Raw genomic sequence first — 26,570 nt, 5'->3', positions numbered from 1 at the left:
TTCCGCCCACAAAGCTACTTGCATTTGGCGTTTTGATACGTTTCAGATCATTAAAATAGGGCCTTAAGTCTGCTTTATCCTTGTCATGTGACGTCTACCGAAACACGGGCTCCAGATTCCTCTTGCCTACAAGCACATGTTCCTCCCACCACTCTTCACACTCCCTCACTCCTGTCTAATTGACTTCATGCCTGTTCATGAAAAGGATCCTGGTTTCCACCTGTTCTGCCTCTATTCACAGCATAACACCAAATTCTCTTGTGCTCTCACTCTATTAACAGGGATCATACCCAAGTTCAGCTCCCCGCTATTATTGCACGGGATGCTAAAATCTCATTTTCAACTCAATTTAACCTGGTCTACCTCAGGGGGAATGGAGATGTCCTCTCTCTGACTTAATTATGAACATACAGTACTGCAAGTCAAGGAAATCTTTTCATATTAACATTTTGATCATTATGTGCAGCCAGAAAACAACAATGATTATGCTATTTATATGTATGTTGTCACCAGACATAATTTGATGTATTTCTGTGGCTTATTATATTATATTGTTTACGTATTTTGCGGAATCCTTTTTATGAACCTACCATTAAAGGTTTCTTCATTTGATTCAATCTTTTTCAACTAGGTGCCCCAATTATAGTTAATAATTCAGTGATCTTTATGCTGTTAGTTCATGTGACCTAGATAGCAGGTTTTTTAATGAAGTAGTCTCTTGTTTCATATTCCGCTTGCTTCCGTTGAGAGACCCATTACCTGGCTTCACCGTGTCACAGCCAGCCTTCACCCTCACTCCCCGAAATGTAAACTCCCCAATAAATCATCCGCAAGGTACAGTGTCTACACCTATCAGACAAGATTGTCAGATAATGGCATTCAGTGCTGTTGCTGCTCAGGATAAATATGGGTAGAAGTGTGTTGGCCATGGCATATCCCCATTCTGCCTTCTCAGAAAGAATTTGGCTTTGATTCGATCACCCATATGGATATTCATGTGCTTTAGCAGACGACAGATTTAATTCATACTCAGCATCGCGAGATAGAGGGTTCCTTCGAACAAGAGTAAGGGGTGACGTTTATAAGGCATCCTTGAGGAGGCTGTCTGTGGTTGTTGCTTTGAGCTCCCCTCAAGCAGATACACAGATCCTTAGCAGAAACAGTCTGGCTCAGTGTTTAATGGTACACCAATACCAGGTTCAGTGTGCTGCTGAGGCTCCTGTCTGCGCTCCTTCCTCCCAGCTATTGAGCACTGTTACCGGGCCATCTGTGACTAAGTGCTGTGCAGTTACCCCAGTTTTGAAGCATTACCCCCAGCACATCTATGATCTTAATGAATCCACAAGCTTTTTACTGTCAATCAATAATTGAACAGCCACTGAAGGAGCTTTTTCCACAGCTATTTGAAGGGGCATAGGGTGGCTGAGTTTACCCAGCAAGTTAAAATGCTTTGCCAGACTGAATACAGCGGCTGAATAAGGGGCGGGGGCGGGGGCCTGCTTTATTCTGTCAGCATGCTTTATTCTGTCGGCTGTGAGATTTTGTATTTTTTTTTTTACATCTGTATTGAGCCTAATCCACTAAATCTGTTAAGAGCAGCACATGCCACATAAACATATAGACATGGTCTCAGCCGTTTCTATCTGATTCTCATTTTCACCTCATTCGCGCCTATAGAGATGCATCTGACTATTAACAACAGGTCATAGCCCAGCATTGTACTCTGTTAGAGGTAACACCTTCAAGCAACTGTCAAGCTAGGCATGACGCCTATTAACATATTACAGTGATTGAAGCTAACTGTGAATTCAGTCAGGCTTTATAGCTATGTAATACTTTTTACAAGTAATTAAACAAAGACAAGTATTATAACGGTAATTACCCCATTATCAGATTAAATCTTGGGAGCGCTTTTCAGCCCAGCGATTTGAAGTGCTGCACATGGGTTTGGTTTCTATGATCGCATTAACATTACCTAGGCAGCTAACTTCACTTAACTAACAAAGGGGTTGACTACACAGCTAACAACAAGCTAACAACAAGCTAACAATACATACGGTGATAAACATGGCAACATTCAGTTTCCAGCCAAAGTGCTCCCACAAATGGGCTGTTCTGTCTTTGACGACACCAGCACTTTTCTGAAGTGCTCGAAGCGGCCTGACAAAAAAAGACGCTGGTGCTCAAACCTCCCTATATGGGCGCGTGCTCTACCAGGTGAGCTACCCAGGCGCCCTAAAGACAACAACTTTACCAATTTGACAATACATGTGCAGCATAGGAAACACAGTGAACACAGATAACACAATCAAATACAGAAGCGTGCTGCAAATGGACTATACATAGGGTGACCAGACTTCCCGACAAAAGCCTGTCGGGACGCTAAAATGTCCCGGTTTACACCAACCACTATGAAATTTTCCCGGTTGTCAGCGATTACATAGCCGACGTGGTCTTATTATAGCCCGATCATGAACTAAACCCATGTAGAAAGACTAATGAAGCATCCAGTGTATGATTTTAACAATGTGTGTGTGTGTGTGTGTGTGTGTCAGTCAATCATAGCGGTCTGCGTCTGCATAATCTGTGCAGCCAGCGTTACAATGTATATTTGTAAACATTGTCGCAATGCCTCTTTTTATCTGTCTCGTTTTAACCAGTCTCTCCAGGTCCGCTGGAAAGTCAGCAGACGAGCACTGGGTAGAAATGTTCCTTCATTTCAAAAGCATGGAGATTCCGTTCAAAAATGTAGGTCTCCTTTGTTAGTTCGCCATGTGTCTACTGGGCACAAATGCTCCCGTTGTGGATCTTTTCGCTCATGAACAATACATGGACTGACGAGAGGAACCACATGACCATTCCCACCTTAAAGACGCTACTCTTCACACGGGCCAATTTTGCACCTTTGCACCTGTGCGCAATTTCACCGTAGGCTTTCAGCCAACAAACTGATTCTTGAGCAAATTCACTCTTCTAACAAATATACGGAATGAACGTTTCCAATACGGAAACTATCTGCTCTATCAAATGAGATTACGTGTGTGTGTGTGTGTGTGTGTGTGTGTGTGTGTGTGTGTGTGTGTGTGTGTGTGTTGTTGGTTAGAATAACACTGGTAACACTTTACGGTAAGGGTACATGAATGCATTAATTAATGATTTATGTGTTACTGCAATCCTTAATATCCCATGAATCACCAGGAATTGACATGAGTTCATAGTCCGTCATTTGTGACCTCATACATGAACAACACAACTAAAGCATTATGGAACGTGGGCACATCATTACGAATTATGATTTATTAAGCATGATCATGATTGTTTGTTTTTCTGCAAAAAAATGTGGTCATCACTGCACAAATTCTGATTTGAACACAACTTGTGCATAATGATGTAGCCACCTTACCTAATGCTTTAGTTGATGTGTTGTCCATTCATGTGCATGACGTCATGAATGAGAGGAAACGAACTCATGTCAATTCCTGATGATTATATATAATAAGATATAAAGGAATGAAGTAATGCACAAATCATGAATCAATTCATGCATGAATCCATAATTCATGTACCCTTACCGTAAAGTGTTACCATAACTTTAGTTCAAGCCAAAATAATGATTTAATTCTGAAAAATAAAGTTGGTCCCACATGAAACTCAGTCAATGTCTTTTAATATTATGTCTTAGATATGTAGGCTAAATACCAAGAAAATTCATGAATATTAACTGAGATACCCCATTATGTTGTGAGCAGTAGGCCTGCGTGTGCTGTTGGCAAAATTGTGTCTAATCTGTCTGTGTCTATGTCTGACCTGGGCTGGCACATGTTCATGTTAAAAAGCGAGCACTACGGTCACGTGCAAAGTGTCCCGGTTTTAGTTCCGGGAAATCTGGTCACCCTAACTATACAATCAAGTACACACAATACAACCAAACACACACAGAAAACACAACCTAATTTAGAAACGTGCAGCAAAAACATAACCAAATACAGAAAACACAGCAGAATATAGAGAATGAGAGGTAAATATCCAACGATGATAACCTGGCTGATGTTATTTACTCATTAATAAAGTGTTATTAGCATAATGTTTTGTAATGTGAGGTTTGATTAGTGACGTTTATTGGTGGCAAAATGTTGGGGCAACAACTACTTTGCACAAACGCAAAACTAGAATATTACACAATTTGACATAATGCGCGTTTTCACATTTCCCACGCAGGGGACAATCTGACTGGACACATAACTGTTCTTTTCTAGCTTTTGTTTCACTGCTCATTTCCCCATATGTAAATGCTGGCAATTTTATTATATCTATTTTTGCTCTGCCGAGCAAGCCTACCTTTACCATGTTGCCATGCTGCTTTTTGATGATTGGTAATCTTCGCCACACCCTCCTTAAGTTATTTAACAATATTTATCAAGTTCCAGTTCAGGTATGTCAATCATACTCCATTACCTCTTAATCTTTACTCTAAGTGGGTCATATGTGAGCAAGCTAACACTTTAGTCAGTTGGTTCAGTTAGCTACACAACAGTTACACCTGGCAGTTAATGGGTGTAAATATTAAATAACAACTAATCTCTTGGTAAGAACTAGTTTCTGTGGTGCAACCAGTATTGATTTAGTGATGCAGAAATCTCCACTCTCCAGACACTTTAAAACTTACATTGCTATTTTGCAACATGGTAGTCAGCTGTGGTTGGGCTGTATGTGTTTTTATTTTGTATTTGTCCATGTTTTATTTTCATGCAGATTTCTTTTCTTCTAAATGATGATATTCATTTCATTGCGTAGGCAGCAGTGTGTTGAGCTTTCTGGGCCACCGTACACAGCAGATAACCAAGCTACTTCCTAAATGATGCTGTACCTGCAGCTCAGGACTGATCAATTTGCTTTAAAATGCTTTGAGAAGTTAATAAAGAGAGCAAGTATGAACTAAGAGGAATGTGCACGTTAACAAAGATAAAGATTAGAACAAATGTAAAACGAAGATGTCTATCGGCAAAAGGAGTAAACGTGGATTCTTTTAGATGAGGAAATGAAAATGTGTAACACGCTACAAAGATTTTTTTTAAATACCAAAAAAGAAGATGCTTAACAAATATAAAAGTGAGGCATGTATGGCAATGTGTGTATGAATGGGAATGTATTTTGTTTTGTTTCATACTTTCTGCACGTAATATGTGTGTTAATATGTAATATGTATATAACATACAGAAATTTATATCAATAAATGTAATAAGATTGATAAGATTCTGAGGGACCTAAGAACAAAATAAATATAATGTAAAAAGGGTAGATGTAATAAGCAAATGCTTCAGTCAGTATTGTATGTATTGTATAGTATTAGTATTAGTATTGGAATATGTATTTTCCGTTTCCTTGCGCTTTCTTTGTGTTGGAATCTTACATTCGGTGGATTCATGAGAACTATAGTTAACTCCTCAGATCTCTGCAGGGTAAATTTAGACAGCTAGCTAGACTATCTGTCCAATCTGAGGTTTCTCTTGCACAACTATTTTGCACTCTGTGCAGAGTTTAGCGCCGCCCATGAAGATTCTGATTGGTTTAAAGAAATGCCATTAAACCAGAGCACATGTTCATCCCATCCCCGAATGCTATGTGCAGTAGCCAGACCCTCCTTCAGGGCGCGTTGGAGGAGGGTCTGGCAAAGCGAGACTAGTATTGATTAGAAACGAGTTAAGATGACACCTTATGAATTAAGGTGACACTTTGTTTTTGTCTTTCTTTACCATTTATGTTCTGTATGTGATGTGTATCTGTGTGATCGAAATAAACTAAACTAAAAATATGATAATATTTCCATCATTGTGATTTCAATACCGAAATGAGGCAAGAATCCAGCAGCAAGCCGGCCTGTGATTATGAAACTCCCTCCATCAGCTACCAGTAACAGTGTTCTTGGGTTGCTTTTAGTCGGGAGGTTAAGCAGCTGAGAGCAGAGTTTTTCTTCCTCTAGTATTCCCCACAGGCGGCAGGGGAATACTAGAGGAAGTATGTCCCTTGGTTCTCTTAGCCCTCTTTATCCTGAGACTTCCACAGAATAGACCTTAAACCACTTTAGCTCTGCTTTATGGTATCATCATTGAGTCACTTGTGACATGTAGATGCACAGGGTGCTAGAGATCTACAGATTCATCCATTATTCATGAATTGTGTCGCAAGGATATAAATGCTGCTATCTCATTGTGGGGTACTTGGCCTTTCGAACCCCGCTCACAAACTGCGCCATCTATTCACAGACAGTGATGCTGAGCTTTTCATTCCGCGACTGCTCGTGTAGAGAGTATTGCATCTGCCAGGGGAGCTGGTCTAGACCGGACTTGAGCCATTTGTTTTGTGCATTTCCAGTTTTGCATTATTTCATAAAGATTTGAAGAGTGTAAGCAAACAACTTTCAGATGCGCTTGAGGCCAGCCCTGAGAAGTGAAAAAAGCAATGTCCTGCATTCTCCTGGGAGCCAGAAATCCTTCTCCACACAAACTTTCCCTTAATTAGCTGGAGTGTGCATAATGGGAAAACATTAGTATTGTTATGAGGGGAAAGGGGGTTTGACTGACAAGGTCCTGCTCCTAACTTTTGTTGAATTAAAAGAGGATAGCTATCGGAGGTTTGGTATATTGAAACGGTCATTTGCATATTTGCGGCTATATTAAAAAGGATTAGCTCCAGCCAGTGAAGCACAACAAACAGAAGGAGGAGGACAGCATGGTTTAATATCACAAATGACACCCAGGGAGTTACCCCCTAGCTCCAAGCCTGATTATAGCTACTTAATTAGGACAGCTTCTCAACTCTCACACATCTCCTTCCCCTGCTCTGCTGTGTGCGGCAGGAGTTTAGTCCCAGATTCAATATTTACCCTGCACTCCTCTACTTGTACCAGGAGTTTTTACTGGCAGTTTTTACCTGCTCCTCGTATGCAGGTGCAAACCAATTAGCAGGCTGGCATTTAAAGGACTTTAATTAATAGTTCGTCACAGACGAAATCAGATATCAGTTATGTCTAAATGCCTTTCACACAAGTTTTCAAATATTGGGGTCCCGAGTGTTGCATTATTGGTAGCTGTGAGATTTAGCTTCCTGTGTTGACACCTCACATTTGCACACATTCTGTGTGCATACAGTGACACAGTAATACAGTTGTTACATGCTGCATTATATTACATGGATAATATATATTATATATGTATTGGATCAATATATTTAGGCAGTATCACTGTTCAGGCTAGCACATCTCTCAGTGTCTTTCAGTTCTTGCATTAGTTATCTATTGTTTATCATGATGTGTAACTCTGTGTCCCTTTAAGATAATAAAGAATGAAATCACTTAGGGTATGGCAGTATTTTATGACTGAGATTTAATACCACTTTATGGATTTCACATGGTGCTGTTGTTCATCAGTCCATCCACATACAATGCATATTGAATGACCCAAATGACTATTGATTCATTTTTACATTTTACCGATTGGCATGACAGTGTTAGACAAATGGATAAGAGCAACTTGACGATTTAATGTAAAAAAAATATCCTTTGGTTTTGTCATTTATTCATTATTTTTAGTCAGTTTTTTATTATTATTATGCTGCTTTATGCTTTCACCCTACTACATTTCAGAAGCAAATATTGGACTTTCTCCTCAAATGCATTCATTTCACAGCTATGATTTCAATTTTGCAGTTCTCGATTTTACATACAAAACCCCCAATTTGCTTATAAAATATGATACATTGTTATGGATTAAAATAATCCAACCATATACAATTATCTCCACTTCGACCAACTACAACACCAATGTGGAAGCAGCATATTACTATTACATATTAGAATACAATAATATAGTCTATATAATAACATGATATTCTGGAAAATGACCATTTGGCATATTACTAAGTACTTGAGTACATTTAAGTACAAACTACTCTCCTTTAATTTAAGTGAAATTCTGAATGCATGACTTACTTATTTTTGTGTTATTTCTAGTTACACTTCAGTAAAGGATCTGAACCTTCTTCCCCCATTGGTTATAAGGTAGCAGAAAATACAGTTGCAGTGGTTTAATATTTGCCTGAGAAGAACATGACTTTATTACATGGCAAACAAAGAACTTTGTCTTTTCTTCCAAACTCAACAAAGAAAAAACAAAGCCAAAGAAAGGTTCCCTTTGCAAAAACGTTTTTTTTTTAAATCCAAAGGGCAATTCATTAAAATGTGTCAGCCTTAAATAATCATATAATAAGCAATAAAACATGAAAAGCACATAACAAACAAAGCCTTTTTTCTTCAGAAAGGATACCTCCCGGTTCATATATATTTGCGCTGAGCCCAATGGACTATAAAAAAAACAAATGATTGATACCATGTAGTATTTGTAATTTACTGGTATTTATAAACAAAGCCAAGTTGTTAAATACTTAGCTCAAAACCATTCTTTATGGACAGTGTTGTATACGTCAAACATTAATATTAAAGATTGTGTCATCCTCACTTTCTGTTGAGGCTCAGCTTTATGAAATCACACAGGGGCCGCTGACCTGCAAAGATGCGACTTGAACCACTTTTTTTTCAACCGCCGGGAGGCTCGGGGGGTTAAAGGTCAGCTGTCACAGAAGCCACAGAGGATCCTCCTGGGTGAAGATCCTTGAGTCGTTTCCCTTAAACCAAGACACCATGGCCAGGTTTCACAGGTCTGCCCTGCAGCTGCCCCAGGGCTTGAATACATCTGTGTGTTTATTGGATGATGTGGCACCACTAGCCACAAAACCCCGACCATTTCCCCAGCCAATGGTACACTTGATGTTAATGTTTAAGTGGGCTTACTGTTTTCCACCACATAGTGTTCAAACTCTTACTATTAGTTTTTACCTGCTAGTAAGAGTTTTGTTGACACTAAAACTTTCTTGCAGGGGTTCATGTCATTGTTTTTGTGCTACAGTTGCACAGTGCTGTTATGTCCTGACGTCAAATAATGTAAGGAAAGACATTAAGCAACCTTTGTTGGGCTTTAATACATTAACAGAAGGCCACACATCCAGAGATAAATGAGATTATTTTTCTTTCTCATTCAGTGTTGATAAAGTGTATAATAAGCACTGATTGGGAATCCACTCAGCCAGAACTAAACTGTGTTTGCTTTATCCACAGAGGGAAAAAAAATCATATTAGCAAAAATAAATGTTGGTGGGTTGTTAGAGAGTCTGATTATGTGTGTCTCAGGCAAATTGGCGGTAATGAGTCAAGAGACTGCACTCGTTCACATACATTAAAACAGCGATCATTAGGAAATTAGGGCCCAGATTAATCCTGTTAATGACACACTGGTGCTCATGGGAAAAAAGACGGCCCCAGATGTCGGGATGCGGTGCCGTGATGAAGCATCAACTGCGTGCGACGGCTCATTCTCTTGCCTCCTCTCTCTCTTTCTCTCTTTCCTCCCTGCCTGACGTTAACGCAGGGCTGCTCCTGCACAGCGCCGCCACTTGAAATGCAAACGAGGGGGGCCGCAGCCGACTGCTAATGAGAGCAGATCCCAGTGATAAGGAGCGAGAGAGAGGGAGAAAAAAAGGGGGGAGAACAGAAAGTGAATAAATTAAAAAAAGAAGCAATCTGAACTGAGGATAAGACGCAGCAGCAGGAACTCTGATGTCCCCAATTAGGAGGGATGTCACCCCCTGTCTGGGCCGTAGTAATAAAGCCCTCACTCTGTATTCGGAATCACATGGCTCCAACACTGTTAACATTCTAATATCTTGGGCGTGCGTGGTAACATTAATTACTTGGCCATTTGGATGGCTCCTGAATCTCCTTAATGTTTGCTTCCAAATGGAAATCTGAGCTCAGGCTTAGGAGTGTTACATTAGAAAATAATAAGTAATATTTACCCTACCAGCAAGCAGTCACGCCTGCTCCACAACTGGTTCCATTTCTCCTATTGACTGTTTGGATATACTGTTCTCCTATACAAAGGCAATTATTCTGTGAATTTAACAAGAATGTGATCCCTGCAAATGGTGACTTTTTCTCCGGGCTTTTGGACCTCTTGCATGTAAAGCCCGCTGTTTGAGAGAGGCCGTGCCACATTTAGATTTAATTACAGGTGTTTGAAATCTATGCAAATCTTCCCCAATCTATTCTTATCAGGGGAGCCCAATAATTGAAGGAAATCTTCCCAAACAATTCCTGCTACCATTAAAATTCATGGTCACCTTGAAAGGCATGTCTGCGGCTGTGAATCCTATCAGTCGGCACTTCTCTCTTACTCTCTCCTCACTCTCTCTCTCTGAGAAACAAACACTCTTGTTCTTAAGTTACTGCAATATATATCATACCAGATAAGGAATTGTGGAGGAATGAACATTCTTCAGACTGTGACTCCAAATGGTCAACTTTCATCTGGAGGAATCCGTATCTACTGTATTGTTTTCAAAGTGTAGTGAACCCAAAAGAGAAAGGGTAAAGCCATTGTGGTGTGTATACAGCAGAAATGTGTTCTTTGGGGTGGCAATATAAGAGGAGCCCTGGATAAAGGAGAAAAAGATTACAATTTTTCCCCCATGTTGTGGTGGCAGAGCTGCCAGCGAGAGGCTGAGAAGAGCAGCGAATGTAATGGTTGTATTACTGCACTCGGCGATGCATTATTAATGCAAACGTGATCAAGGCAGGTGGACAAGCCCAGGAGAGATAGCGCTGCTTAATGAACAGCCCCCTCTCTTTCGGCAGAACAAGGCCTGGCAGCTGTTAGTGTTGCACTGTGAGGTGTGAGCTCCTGTACCTTTGTGGTTAAGGTAGCCCCTATTTAATTAAGAAATAATCTGCAGCCGCTTCTAATTGACTCTGTTCATAGACCGGTGCATGTGTCAGCGCTGTGGTCATGCCCACCTGCATTTTAAATGGGAACATAAACGGATGTTTTGTGCCGTTCATCATTTGTTTTCTGTAACAATTCAAGCGGATCTAATTGTGCATGATGGTGTCGGGTAAATTATCTCAATGTAGGCTAGTCATGTTACAGTAAAAGATAGAGCTCCTCAAAATGAAAGCATTTCACATTAGACTTTTACCACATAAGGTTAAAGTAAAATGGATTTCTTGGATGCACTGGGTGGGCCTCTAAGCAACAGTGTATGTAAAACCAATGTCAATTTCAGGCCAGATTTGTAGTGTGACGTCTGCAGCCTCCCGACTCATTTTAAATGAATACAAAAAATAAGCATTCACATTTGTCTGCCTCTAAATACATTATTGTAAACCGACATAGCGGTCTCAAATTCTAAACAGATTTTCTATCTGTAACACAGCTTCATTGTGTGTAGCCTGCAACTCTCAAAGACAACAACCTTTCTGATAGATAGATAGATAGATAGATAGATAGATAGATAGATAGATAGATAGATAGATAGATAGATAGATAGATAGATAGATAGATAGAAAAAAAGAACATAATAGTGAATTTGTAAAACTATGCAGTGAAAACAAGGGACTTGGAACTAATCCTGCTAGCATGTGCTTTGCTTCATTTTGAAATAACTCCCATGTATGGAGCCTCATTGCAGAACATGTGATTATTTAGGGGCTGTTGAATTCACACGCAATATACATGGCTCGTAGGAATATTGCTGATGTGTGCTGTGAGGATTGCTTTTATAGAGGATAACATCAATTTGACTTTAAATTTTCATTTAATTTTTGGAGCGCCCTGTCAAGGCATTGGCTTCGTCAGTTCATGTTTTTAAGTCACATACTGCCCCCTGGTGTGAATGTGAAGTATTGCAGTCATAAATCAGTGCCTGCCTCTGCTCTCCTGTACTTAGAGATCCATGGAACGCATAGTTTTAGGTAAATGCATGATTATCCAAAATTGTTGTGTGTGTGTGTGTGTGTGTGTGTGTGTGTGTGTGTGTGTGTTTCTAAACAATGCAACAAATGAAAAGCATTTTTGAATTCAAACCAGTTGAGTGGGGGCCATTTGTTAACCCAAAATTGCTTTCACTGCAGTTAAAATCAGCTGGGCTAGTGTTTGGGTTATAGCCACATTAGGGTTAGGGTTAGCATTAGGTTTCACTAAGAATCCAAGGAATGAATGGAACTCAAATGCAATTTCAAACATGGTGCTCTGTTTACCTTCCTGTCCACTTGTGTGTGTACAGTAGTATGTATGATGTATTCCTTTATACTCAAACCCCTAAGGTAATACCAGCTCCAAGCAGGTGAATCCCCCCCCACCCCTAGCATGGCGCCCTATGTTGTTTTGCAGGGGGACCACAGCCTGCAAAGGGCCTACAGGGCCCTGCAGTAAAGGAGCAAAGATGTAGGGGCTTAGCCACACCCAATGAGCACTTTAATAAGCAACATAGACCTTGTTTACAGCAATGCTGACAAGGAGCCAGCAGCAATAATGCACAATGGTGAAAAGACGGGTGGGCAGGTGGAGATACAGTCACATTTGTACAGGTGTGATGCATTAACATAGACAAAGATAACAGATAAAGCTCATGTGGGCCGACACATACACAAAGTCATTGATTTAGCCATGTTCAGCTCTTCAGACAGGTCGGACTGGGGTTAATGGAATACTTATGAATGTAGTGTGTCTGAGGCTGAGGGAAAGATTGGGGTGGAGGTGGGATCTGGGGTGGAGGTGCCGCCCGCCGCCTTGGTGAAGCCCCCGCTAACCGACAGAGCGCATCCCTTCGTCAGGGTGGATTAAGAGCATGTCAGGCTAGACGGAGCAGATAGCCGGGTTTATATATCACACAGGACGGACACAACGGAGCCACACCGACACATACTTGCTGCCCTTTTACAAAGGATTTTCCCACAGAACAGTTATTTATGACTCCAGATATGAACATACACATGGGGAAATTATTCCAGGATTATATAGATGATGCTTGAAAGCCATCAGTGTTGTGAATTTGAATGAGATGATAATATTTTGTGGATGTGATGGTGGCATTATTTTATAGAGGAGGGATAGAGCAGTAATATGTTACAGGTGTTACTTCCGACATGCAGGATTTGGAATCTGGAGTGATTTGAATTGTTGAAATTGGTTGGTGTTAACTTATCTAGACATGCAATGCATGTGCTCAGTTCTACGATAGGCAAAATAAATCATCTGAATCCTTCACATTTCTCGATTTATAATGAACAGGAAACAAACTGTCAGTGTTTAGAACTTGATTAGATTTGCTCTGAACTCATCCCAAGCCAAGGTAAATCTGATCAAGGCTCTCTGTAATACCAATGCTTGCCAAGGGTACAATTGTATCTCAGAACGACTTGTCATTATATTTCAGCCGAGCAAAAAATAAACATTTGGAAAACCGTGAAGCCAAGAATTGATTGTGGCTTTGGGGAGGGTAACATTGTAGCCCATGTAGCTTTGCCTGGGGCCAAAGCTTACCAGTGCTTTTATACATAGTTTATTCCTACCTGTTCTCTCTCCATGTCTTGGACCTGTATGATACTATCTGCTTCAATTCCCCAGTCTGAGCAATCTGTTTGAATCCACAAGGTTGTGAATAAAACAAACCTGCTCTCCTGCTCAGCTTAGTGTATAATGCAGGACCTCGCCATTGGTCATGAATTGACAAAGTCCACATAGAGCTATATCCCACACCCTTACCTGCTGGAAATAGCCATACATCAGATATGCTACTATCAAGCAATGAGGTGGGAGGAATCGCATGACGACATGGAGAATTATCGTTGAGTAGTGCAGGAAAAACCTTCGGTGAAGATGAGCAGAAAATGGGACATTATTTTCGGAGGGAGTGGACTCCCGAGATCACCCCCTAAAGACGATGGTTCAAGGTGCAGGAGTAGGCATACTGGACAGGAGTGCAAGGCGAGGCATGCTAACAAAGCCACAGCCACCAGCCTGGTCTCAGGGAAGCACTAAGTCTGAATATTTCATGGCTCCTTCAAGCACAAAAAGACTACAAAACTGGCCTGGCTCATTTGGAGCCGTGTGCTCGCTGAAGGTCAAGACTCGAAAATGAGAGAGGCAGGGCTGAACATCAAACATATATCTAATGCCTAATAAAACCTTTTTGTTTTTGCATATTGTTTCTCTATTGGCATAGATTATGAGCTTAGAACATCTAGTATGTGTATTATTTTTGAACAACACATCACCTGAGACTCCCATTCTCTCCGCAGATACGATTGGTTCATTAGATTGATTTGTTTTTCTTCTACTTGTAAATGCATAAAGTTGCTCTTTAAATTAGAAAGCGTTGACAAGGTGGGTGTAAAAATCACATTCGCTCACTTCTCCTAACAACACAAAAGAGAAAACAATGGGGTGGTTTATACCCTGCAGACCCTAAAGGGAGGCGTTTAGCTCCTTGTGACTTTGTGTGCAAAGCAACCCAAACTCCCCGCGCTGGCGCATGGCAGAGAACAACAGCAAGAAACTCAAGGGCTGTCTCTGACAAAAGGGAGCAGGATAGCGGTGTCTGAAACCCTCGTGTACCTCTTCTCCTATTCCCTCCCTAATCAATATCAAAAGCAACAAAAACGCAGGCGTGAGGAAGACACACAAAAACACACGCGAAAGCAAACAAATGCCTGTTCAGTGGGGGGAGAGAATTAGAGCACGGCGCCATCTCCTCATCTTACCTGTCATTATCTGCTTTAGCTCTTAATGAGTGCTTCTCTACACTTGGTCACATCACATTTGTTTTATACGAGTCCCTTTGAACAGCTGAGAGATATTGAGCCGACTTTGATCATGGAATCCGTCTGAATTTCAAATCAGATATGAACCTCCCCCCCCTATATCTCGAGCTAGATCGTCTCCACATTTTCAGTCACTATTTTGTTTGTTTATACATCAGCCAAGGAAAAAAAGAGGGTGAAATACAAAGAAAGAAAAGAAATCAGATAAAGAAAAAGTGACGATGCGGGAGCCTCGCAGGAGGAGCATGTGGGTTGTATAAATTTTGTTCATTACTGTTTATGAATTTAACAGGGACATGATAAAAGAATAAAAGAGAAAGACTGCCACAAGATGCAGTGGCGTGCCTGCTTTTTTAATTATTGAAGGCAGCCGTCTTCTAATGATGACCCTTGGCATGCTGTGGCACCTGGGACCTCCCCTAGCATGAGGGAGGCTGATGAAAATTAGCCCATTCACATTTCAAACAGAATTTGGCCTGGCCCCTGATCACAGTGCGGGGGCCCCCCTCACAGTCCTGCAGAGAAAACACGCACCAGCAGAAAGGATCTCCACCCGGCCAGAGCCTCTCCCCTGGCGATCATTGCAGGAACACATGGTGACATGACTGTGGGACGTGAGGGGTCTGGATGTACTCCGGCTGTTATTCCCTGTTAAAAGATTTAAACCATTGGGGTATGATAGGTCCCTTTGATGTTTGCTAAGCATAGAGCTATGGAACAAGGGAGCAGGGAGAAAGGAGAAAAGGGGGAGAGGTGGGGTGAGGTATAGTGGTGATGGTAGCGGTGATGCGGGGCAGAGGCTTGTTACTAGAAGGCAATCATCTTTGTGGAGCCACAGCCGAGGAGGGGAGGAGATGCGTTGAATCTCTGTTTCAATGCAGTCACGCCAACAAAGGGAAGATAAAAGACAGAGGTTGAAGCCGGGGCCAAGACCCGCTGTGGAGCCGAGATTACTGCCAGCACAAAGTTTGGGCTCTTCTACCACTCCAGCAACTTTTACCTTCCTAATTGCCCCAATTTGGCTCTTATTTCTAGAGGTGGGGAAAGTGTAATAGTCATAGAGAGATTATGTTTCATCCTAAAGGAATATATATAATATAGCATGCTGATTTCCTGTATACTAATGGCAAAAACATTGTACTATAAAGATTGCAATATAGCACACACTGTAGAGTTAGTGGTTGTACTTTGATTAATAGTGGAACTCGGACAACCACCGAGTACCCCGAGCTAAAAATCCAACATGGCTACTCTGTGCATCAACAGTTGTGAAAGCTGAAGTAACATACAGTTATAAGCACTTCTGTCTCATTTGTGTCTCACTAAATTCATGTCCTACAGACAGTGCTGTCCATCTTTTAGCTGTGGACATGTTGTTAATCTGTTTGTATGCACAAAAACAGCGCAATGCGATGTTATGAACTGGTGTTGGCTAACCTGGCTAGAGCTAATAAAAACAATGAAAATATGACTTGTAATGGAGCGCATTCAACTGGGTGTGACGTCATTCCCAGCTTCAGTTCCGAAATAAAACAAGCAGTGAAAAATATTTTTAGTAAACTGAAAATCTAAATACAAACTAAATCCTTCAAGAAAAACTAAAACTGAACTGAAACTATATTGTCAGGTTAAAGAGCTAATGAAAATAAAATAAAAATGAAGGTAAATCATGTTGGTTTTAGTTTTTAGCTATAATATACCTCTACTGAAAAAAGGACACAGCATGAATTTCCGTCAACTCTCGTGACGTTGAACCACAGAAATTGAACGGACTTGACATGAGATGGCGCTGTGATGTAGTTGCTTGACATTGGACACTAAAGTAGCGCAAAGATTAAACATTAAACAGCATGGTTATCCTCCAACCGTGTATTTTGTATAGCTACATACTTCTGAGACAGTATACCTGGCCCTAACAAAAAACAAACTACTGTAAAACTTAAACTAAATATATAAAAACTTAAACAAATCTTTCTGAAAAACTGAAACTAAAACTAGCAAACACACTCTGAAAAGGAACTAAAATAACTTAATAAATGCAAAACTATTTTAACCTTGTCACTTACAGTATGGTATTCCTGTGCAGTGAGGGACTATTAGTGACATTACAGTGCTCTCTTTTGGTTTCACATCCAAATAATGTGGTCCACGAATAATGTGCCTAATCTGGGCAAACTGTTTTAGCAATGTTGCCACATTCCGAGGGTGGTGAGTGCAATGGTATCATAACCAGATGGCTGGAGCTATTAAAATAAATACAATTGTCAATGGCACCGGGTTCCTTTGAGAAAGAGCTGGAGTTTGAATGTGATTAGCCTAGCTTAGCATAAAGAATAGAAAGGAGAAACAACTAGCGTGGATCTAGGGAGGTTTAAAAGTATACCTACGGGGGCGCCTGAGTAGCTCACCTGGTAGAGCGCGCACCCATATACAGAGGTTTACTCCTCGACGCTGCGGCCCTTTGCTGGATGTCGTTCCCCCTCTCTCTCTCCTTTCATGTCTTCAGCTGTCCTATATAAATACAGTTCTAAAATGTTATTATTTAAAAATAATCTTAAAAAAAAAGAAGGTATGCCTACCAACACCTAAACTATAAGATGTATACAATGTATTTGGTTTTGGTTTGTTTTAGCACTGCATGACCACAAATTAATGAAAATAACAATTTATAATTTTTAGGGGCAGTTACGTGTTGGAGCTATTCTTAGTTAGGTTAGGTGTTTCCCCTAACTCCAGTCTATGCTAAGCTAGGCTAATCACATCCTGGCTCAAGCTCTGTACATATCAGTCTTTTCACTTCACTCTCAGTATTTACCAACTATTCATTCATTCGAGGCCCTTACTGTATGCAAAAAAACAACTTCTTTGTGTATATCAGAATACATTTTGATCCATATTTTGTAGCAATGTTTGCTTGGTTTCAAATAATTAAATCACAAGTTGATTTTTGCTTTCCATAAACTGGAAAGAAATGTTTGACTCGGGGAGGTCATTTTCATTAGAGCTTTTACAACTACTGTGCTGTAATGTGACAAGAATGAATCAAAGATGAAATGTTTATCCTTTGATCTATACCATACACATTTATATTGAAGCTCTGAGTTCAGAAATTAATTGGAGAACCAGAACTTTGACCCTAGAATGAGTAGTGCATAATTATCTGAGCCTTACAATCACAGTCTGTTTGTGTGTGTGTGTGTGTGTGTGTGTGTGTGTGTGTGTGTGTTTATGTGTGTGTTGTATTGCCCCCCCCCCCTTCATGGTACAGCGTTCGGGAGACAGATGGAAGACAGTCTCAGCAAAGGGAATAACAAAGATCTGAAAGCGTTTTAGAAACAATTAAAATCTTTGATGGTTTAATCTGTTCACATCAACAGCAACAATCCCTCTGTTTGATTTTCTTTTGATAAATCCGATTGAACCAACTGTTAGCAAACACTGAACCACAGAATGAGAAGTGCTATACAGTAGGTACTATACAGTCATGGGACATAATTCACTGTTGTTCATCTGAAATGTAAATGAGTATGTACAAACAGGTAAAATCATCATTTGATAGAGAATATATGCAACAAACATTCTAATAAGTCCAGTTGTTTTCAGGTAAAAGCTGAAATTAATCGACATTAGCGAATAAGGATTGGAGGTCAAGGGTTTTTATTTGCCTTAATCTTTTGGTTAAATATTTGGATCCGGGGATATCACCAAAAAATTTATAATCTGTACAACATCAGAGGACAAAAGACTTTATCAAATTGCCTAAGAAGCATTATTCTGACCTCTTTCCTTGCTGTCTTTGTGGATGTTCATTAGACAGTTAATCACAGGAGGGAGTACTTCATAGGCGAGGGGATTAGTTGAGTCAGGGAGGCTTTTTGACATTCTGACAGTGCTCCACCGGGTCACTCCCGTCTCACTTTTCATCCTGAATCTCAGCTTCAGCTCTTCCCGAGATACTCTTGCAGTCTGTCATTCTGTAGGGAGCAAATTCATTTGCTTATCTTCAAATTAACAACAATTCAAAGGAAGATCAGCACTGCTTCGCATCAACGTGTTGATAGTCTATGCATGCCAGGTTGTTTTTTGTTGTTGTCATATTGCTGTTATCAAATTGCCTTTTTTTTCTTACAGTAAATATATTCCAACCAGTAAAACGTGTTTTCACAGCTATTGTTTTGAGAATTTACTTTTCATAAAACATATCTTTTCCTTAATAATTTACACATTCTTTAGTTGAAGTCAAATCCCATTCCTGCCTGCTTGCGTCTGATGACCCCCGACTACTGAGATTTGCACTTACGCCTGCATGCGGTGTGTTTACATTTGTCTAAAAGCAGTGTAAATTGAATTCTGCTGTATGCTCCCAACAGTGACTACAAGTGTAAAGTGGCGTGTACAGAGTTGTACATACCACTCCTCTGGGGCCCAACCCTCCCTCATTGTTCCATCAAGGCTCAGGATGATGGCTCTGAGAGCAGGAGGAAAATAATCAATAACTCACATGGCATCCTGCATCCAGGAAGATTCTGCTGTAAATTAACTTGACAATGGGGATGAAAAAGGAGAGAAAGCTCCTCTGGATATCTGTTTGTCTGCTCTCTTTCTCAGATGCGGTGGGGAAAGAAGTACCAAACGGGGAGCAATTGAATGCAAAGTGCTCGTTTTCTCGCCGACTTTTCTGCAAGCACAGCCTACCCCCCGACCCCTTGAGGCGAGACCAGCAGAAACCCGCATCAGATCAGAAGGTGACATATCAAAAACCGTGTCAGAAAAAAAGGCAGTAATGGTTGCCAAAGATGTGGCAGCAGTTCTAGTTTTCTACTGGGCTCTTTTTTATTGCTCCCCTGTCTATTGGGGTTGTATGGTATCAGAGGGAAATGCTCTCTCAGGCCTGTCATGTAGAAGTGGGATTTGATCTTGATGGCTTTGTGACAGTTTGGGATGAGGGATAGCGGTTAGTGCTGAACAAGAGACTCGGAGCTGATCAATGGGACTTTTCAGACAGGCCTATGTGGAGAGAAGTTATGGAATGGTACCTCGGTGCTGCTCAAAAGCTTTCTCACTTGTTAATAATAATAACCACTCGTCTCATTTTTCTTTTGTCTCCAAAAGCACAGGTTGGCAACATACAGCTTTGGAAAGTGACCTGCTGCCCACTCGCAGAGTTTTCAAGAAGCGATTAATTAGAACAAGCAAATGTTACTGCTCTGTTGGAGGGTGAAAAATAAGGCTGAATGATTCATCTTTTCAATATCAAAAATGTCAAATCGCAAGAGCTGCTATTTTGATCACATAATTACATTTATGATGTCCAGACGAACTGTAAAAATCTTTAGTCAAAGTATAGCTGGTCAATTCCGCCGGGTATAAAGACAATTGCCACGAGCAAATTTAGTCAGCTGTAGCTAGTTCATATTCATTCTGTGAGCTAGACAAACTACAAAATGAAACTCTTCAGTGTTTTTTTAATCCATCAGCTGATAAAAATCGTTACGCACAGAAACCTTTCCCACTTATTCTCATGCTTTGTATTACTCTATTCGTTGCAGAAATTCGCAATATGAGGCAAAATGGAGTTTGTGGGTGCATTCTATTGAAAGTAAAAACCTTTTAGTAACTGAATTAATTATGTGGGTACAATGGGTATCCTTTGTGTTGCAATCAGTACCATCTTTGATTCCAAGCTGTTCTGCAATCACTTGCCACAATCTATCTTTAAATTCAGCATCTACAGTACATATTCTTTACTCATATATTCTTCGTGCTGGGAGACGTTAATCAGCTTATCAGATGCCATTTTGGATGATGACGTTTGCAAGTACAGTGGCTCTGAGTGGTCAAACAACTCTCTAAAGGCTTTTGACGGTTGTGAAAAAAACGCAGAAAATCAAAACTGTTCTAAAAAACCTAAATGGCGGACGAAGGTTTCAGAGTCGGTGTGTAAATGTGATTGACACAACATGAAGTCGTATTTATTCTTAAAATTAAAATTTCGCACGAAAAATACGGACTTGGTTTGCAAACATGTAGCCTTTAACAGCGGTTTGTCATTATCACCACAAGTAGACAACTACGCAACTGTTTTTCATGGTAACTAGCCTATACACTGTAACTCTGTCCAGGGACTAGCATTTTGGCGAGCTCTGGCACATTTACACAAATGTTTATTAATGTGCTTTGTCCCAGTTAAATAAGTAGTTAGTAGAATTAGCTAATGAGTAATGTTAATCTTACTAAATGCTAAAAGGTAGTTTTTTTTTTCTATAAAAGAAATTAGTCAAGTTCATGTGTAAGTTCACTCCAACGGACTGGTAAAATAAAAACTTGCAGCAGCCTACGTCAACATCAAGTGAATGCATCATTTCATGTTGTACACATCAAAATGTTTGCTACAAATTTATTTCGATTCATGCTCTATATACTGTACCACCAGTACAGACCTGAATGTTATTTATAGAAATTAATAATTAGAACTACTGTAGAACTTTTTCAAAATCATTCAGCACAACCAACACCAAGTGACATTTTTATTATCCTCGCTTGGCCGCTGTGGAGGAGGGTCTGGCTAGTCCACACAGCATTCCAGGATGGGAGAAAAACGTTCTCTGGTTTCTTGGCATTTCTTTAAACCAATCACAATCATCATGGGCTAAGCGCCTGACGGAGCCACGGCGCATTCTGCAAAATAGCCTCGGGAAGAAACTTGTTTTGGTGAAACGTGTGTACGTTCAAAAGTTATTTAGTCGTGCAACAGAAAACTCAGATTGGACAGATAGTCTAGCTAGCTGTCTGGATTTACCCTGCAGAGATCTGAGGAGCAGTTAGCCATAGCCCTCAAAAATCGACCAGACTTTAAAATTCCAAAACAAAGAAAGCAGAACGGACAACCGGCTGAAAAGAGTGACATCCGGCCTAATTTACGACGGCACTTTAGCAATCCCAGAAGTGGAACAAAGTGGATATAGACTACATTTTTATAGTATTTTTAAAGTAAGAGAAGAGCTTCTTTGAATTATAGTGAGGTTAGTTTTCCACACAGGCTTGCTCTATGTCCTAAAAGATGAGGGTGACTTAAAGGTTCCTCCTACTTGTTCAAAGAGTGTAATCAAAGAGCGGCATACAGGGCCACAGATGAATGAAAGAATGAAGGTACCCAACTATTGTGCCATGATGGCAGGTCCCAGAGGTGCATTGTCACCAAAAGAGGAAACACGTTAAGGATCAAATGCCTGCAAACCATGTGAAATCAAAGACGAAGACATACAGCAAGGCACCTTTTACCATTTAGAGGCAGCTGTAGAGGAAGTGCAGCTTTCATTATGGATGTAATGGAGAGCCGGCCAAGGTCAGAAAGCAATCATCATTCTGACACCTTGCCCAGCAAGCAGCGCTGCTCCTCAGGGCACCGCCAGCGCTAGAGGAGCTGTCTTACACATAACAACAACAGACGATACAGGCCAAAGGCAATGTCACAGGCCACCCCTCCATCGATAACAGTGCAAAGGACCTGTAAGAGAGCTTTCTCACAGCAGAAAATAGGGCCTGTCAGCGTGCAAAATTCTAGGGCTTGATGTCAGAAAGCGTAGTCCAGCAAGTGATCTTGGGTGTGGACATGTGTTGACTTGACATATGTCTAAACTGACTGGAGAAGCACTGCGTCAAGAATAGCCGCCTCTATTATAGGCGCTAACCGAAGCTCAGCATATGGCAGGGCCCATGGTGGCGTAAAGTAGAGACAGGAGGCAGAAGAACGTGAGGCTCGGCCCAGGCATGAGCTGCCATCCCCGTAGAGGAGCCCTGTAATTAGCAAGGCTAATGAAGAATAGGGCTGAGACTAATGTCCCTGCTGACCTCTGAGCCCTTTTGGCAGGGTGAAAGGGGGGAATTCAACAGAGCAGAACATGATACTATGCTATAGCCATTAACCCTGACCCAGCACTCCCCTCCGGCTTACATCTGGTGCAGGACTGGACCGGTACCAAATCTCAGTGGGCAGCAAGACTGAATACCCGAGTCCACAGGTAATGAATTGTCTGATAGGCCCTATTATCTCTCATCTACTCCGACTTACTAACTGTAAATTCAACCTTTAGGAGACAGTGTGTTATTAGCAGGGTTGTGCTTCTCATACCGCTGCCAGTGACTTAAAAATGTGATTCAAAAGAGCATCTGAAGCATTTTCAAGAGTCCTCGTTTTAAGTTTGCACACTGTAGATATTCCATCATTATAGAAACTGTTGTCTGTTTTGCACAGCATGGTTCCACACACTGTGATTACATAGCGGAGGAAGACACCTGTCACATGGAGCTGTTACTAGCTGTCAAAGCTTCCTACAGATTGGTTGCTGCTCATATGAATGCGTGGAAAAAATGACAAACCTTATGTTAAAGTGTGTAATTTTTGTGTTTGTCTATGCCCAAATTCCAATTTCAGAAACAAAATGCTACATAAGGAGGCAAAAATAATTACAGACTCTGGAAAATGATTCAGAATTTTTATTTGGAGCTACATGATGATTCATTTTTTTTGGGTGAAGCTGTTTTGTTGCTGCGTGGTGCTGGAGATGAGAAGAAAAAGGATTGACCTGCAGTATATATCAGCATTAAATTAGTCGTGGTGACACATTTGAACACTAACAGAGAAACATGACTGTCACCAGTCACCATTATAAACAGCAGCCACACTGATGTGTGTCAAGCTTTACATGTGAAAGAAGGAAAATACATATCAAACAATGCAAAATAATGGACATCCCAGTAGACAGTAGCATAGAGCGCAGATGGTTATTACCACAATTCATGTAACAATCTGTCAAAAAATGTTAAATTATAAAAACTATTGTAATGTTTCAGTTATCTCATGAAAAGACTTCTTAAATCACGCTAGCATCCAGCCCATAGACAAGAACTGGCCATAGTCACTGTGACATTACCCATTGGTTTGTTGACGTTTTGAAGCCTCGAGTTTGGCATTTTGGCCGTCTCCATCTTTGTTTTTAGGAGCCAGAAGTAACCATATTTGGACGAGAGGGTGGAGCTGGGGAGGAGCGGTAAAGTTATCATTATCAGCTAATGCTAGCGGTAGTGAGCTAGCTTGGTTAGCAAGGTGCATCCGTAATTCAGTTTGGCTAGCGAAAAAAGGGCCGACAGGCTGATTTTAGTGATCCACTGACTTTTCATGTAAAACCCTCAAGGGGGTAAAACTTTTAATTTGTCAAATACTAAATACCTGAAACACTAAAGACTTTACTATCAGCCTGAGCTGTACTTTCTGTTTAGTTATAATTAACAAATGTTAGCATACTGACACCATAGACTGTAAAAATAATGGATGTAGCATCAGTGACGTCACCCTTTGGTTTGCGGACTGCCATTTTGAAGACAGGAGTTTACATTTTGGCTGTCGCCATCTTGGTATGGAGCCAGAAGTGACCATATTTGAACAAGAGGGCTGGGGAAGATGACGTGGCTAAGCCAGTGTTGTGTATGGTTTTAATGGTGCTGCACTAAGCTAAAGAGGAATAGTCGCCAATTTTCAACCTGCGTTCACAATGTTCCAATTAACTTAAATGAAGTAAAAACATACAGTGAGAGGGTGAAAGTTTTAAGACAAAAACCACCCAAAAACAAGTTCACATCTATTTGAATGTACAGAGGGCCATGGAAGCCTCTGTCCTGATTGACAGGTCGGTATGTAGCCACATCCCTAAAGCATCCCCTGCTTTATCGTCTATTTTAAAATAAATGGGATCATAATTAACTAAATGAACATTATGCTGTATTGAAGAAGACTTGAAACTAGCAATTGAGACCATAAACTCATTATGAAAATGTTTATTGAGGTAATAAGAGAAAAAGGGTCATTTTCCCATATACTTCTATTCAATGGGACTTCTTTTTGCAACCGGTGGAGTCGCCCCCTGCTGGAAATTAAAAAGAATGCTGGCACTTCCGCATTGGCTTTACCTTTCAGCTGCCACTTGGCTGACACGCTAAACTAAGATGGTGAACTTGGTTTATATCTGTTATTATAACTCTGTTAGCATTGTCATTGTGAGCATGTTAGCATGCTGATGTAAGCATTTAGCTCAAAGGACGGCGCTGTGCCTTAGAACAGCCTCACAGAGCTGCTAGCATGGCTATAGACCATAGGCTATTATCACCTCATACATTAAAAGAGCAAAATTACGAATTGTCAAATTAAACAAAAAAAATCATAACAATAAACATTGTAATTATTGTTATTATTTTAATACCAGCACAATAAATTGTCTCTATCAGAAGAGTAAGGCACTACAGATTATTTTAGAAATGAAGCCTTTACAAAGATAAAAATGTGATAAAAATATTATTTTCGAGTGGCATCTTATGATCTTGATGAAATAGCCAAAGCTGTTCCACATACTGTATATCACATCTACACTAGTCTTCCACACAGTGGTATTGTGTGAAAGAAAAAATATTGGCAGGATAACCAAATAAAAAACTGAAATATGTACTGTGCTATATAAAAAAAATAATAGAAAAACACACTGTAGCTTGTATGTGTGTATGTTTGATTAGACCAAGTTGAGGAAAAGGACAGATAAATATTGTATAAATGAATTTATTGTGTAATGTGAGCAATCAAATTAATGAAGGGGTCCACAGCTGTTGGGAGGCAAATAAGGCCATTAATTTTTCAGTGCTACCACTTCTCCCTAAGATTTTACAATAAATATTTCTGGAGGTCTTGGATGAATTTTTCATGGCTGAGAGGGGGAGATGAAAGGCAAATGAGGGATCCAGGGGACGGGAGCTCTCTGCTGCTGACACACCACAGAGAGGTGCATCGGCTCCAATCTTTATCAATGAAAACCCAACCGGCACTATTGCTTTAATTACCCTGCTTTGTCAAGCATTCCTCTATCAATAAAGAAAGGCTGGGCTGTGTGGTCGGCTAAAGGAGGGGGAGGAAGAGGAGGAGGAGGAGGAGGAGGAGGAGAGGGGATGATATCATGAGTTCCACTTCTTCTCATGCCCTCCCACTTTAAGAGTGATCTAACCATGATCGAACGGAGAACAAGTCTAGACCACCTCGCCATGCCACTGCAATACAACTGCAACCTGCATTTTTTGTTTGGGAGCACAGAGAGAGAGCGGCCATATCAATCCCAGTCTGATGGTGTCAGATACAGCAGCAGCACCTTTAATTCAAGGCTGTATCATTTATTTATTTATGATATCCTTGTAGGACCCAAATCAATGAAACATCAAACTGCTATATCCATACTGTATACTATATACTGTATATCGTGAAAATGTGATAAATACCATTGATTTGCATTCTATCTAAGCATGGACTGGATGAATAAATCAAAATTGTGTACAACTTGTATGTTTCCCCTGATTTGGTATGCAGGGAGGATCCTGAGGTAACTAATTCAGGAGAGGCATCTGTTGGGTGGGCATCAGCAATGTTCCACCTGGAATAGCATCCATAAACAGCATCTCTTCACTGGAGGTTCTATGTATTTATGTAAAGGATGTGATTTTAGCACCACTTATACCAGGTTCTAAATAACAACTAAGATCTTGAACATCTGTATGTGAAAGCGATGGGATGTCGTGTTAGGTGAGGAGAGCAATCAGGTGTGACATGAACATATTTTCATAGACTGTGTGGTCAAAAATATGTGGAGACCTCCATATTTTTCTATGGGGCTTTTTTTCATGGTTTATGCTTGGCCCCTTAGTGCCAGTTAATGGAAATCTTAAAAATCAGCAGCGACGTGTATGCAACCTTGTGGTATTAAAAAGGCAGTGCACTTGCGAACACAACGCTCGATTCAATGCCCCCCGGTTTCAGTTTAAATAAACA

At 40.5% G+C, this 26,570-nt stretch overlaps 1 long non-coding RNA gene across 3 annotated transcripts in view; it reads left to right on the top strand.

Annotated features, from left to right (window-relative positions):
- Window positions 1-26,570, top strand: part of LOC144523681 (uncharacterized) — an 88,142-nt gene that overhangs the window by 50,493 nt on the left and 11,079 nt on the right. For 2 of the 3 annotated variants that reach the window (XR_013502533.1, XR_013502536.1), the window contains one exon: window positions 15,077-17,930. The exons of the other annotated variant lie outside the window; for it this stretch is intronic. This is a non-coding gene — a long non-coding RNA (uncharacterized LOC144523681). Of the gene's footprint in view, window positions 1-15,076; window positions 17,931-26,570 lie in introns of those variants that run through there. 3 annotated transcript variants of the gene reach the window in all.

The sequence above is a fragment of the Sander vitreus genome, chromosome 9 (genome assembly GCF_031162955.1).
Source record: "Sander vitreus isolate 19-12246 chromosome 9, sanVit1, whole genome shotgun sequence".
In the NCBI taxonomy this organism is placed as follows: Eukaryota; Metazoa; Chordata; class Actinopteri; order Perciformes; family Percidae; genus Sander; species Sander vitreus.
Note: the sequence above shows the minus strand (reverse complement) of the source record. Positions and strands in the feature narration are given on the sequence as shown.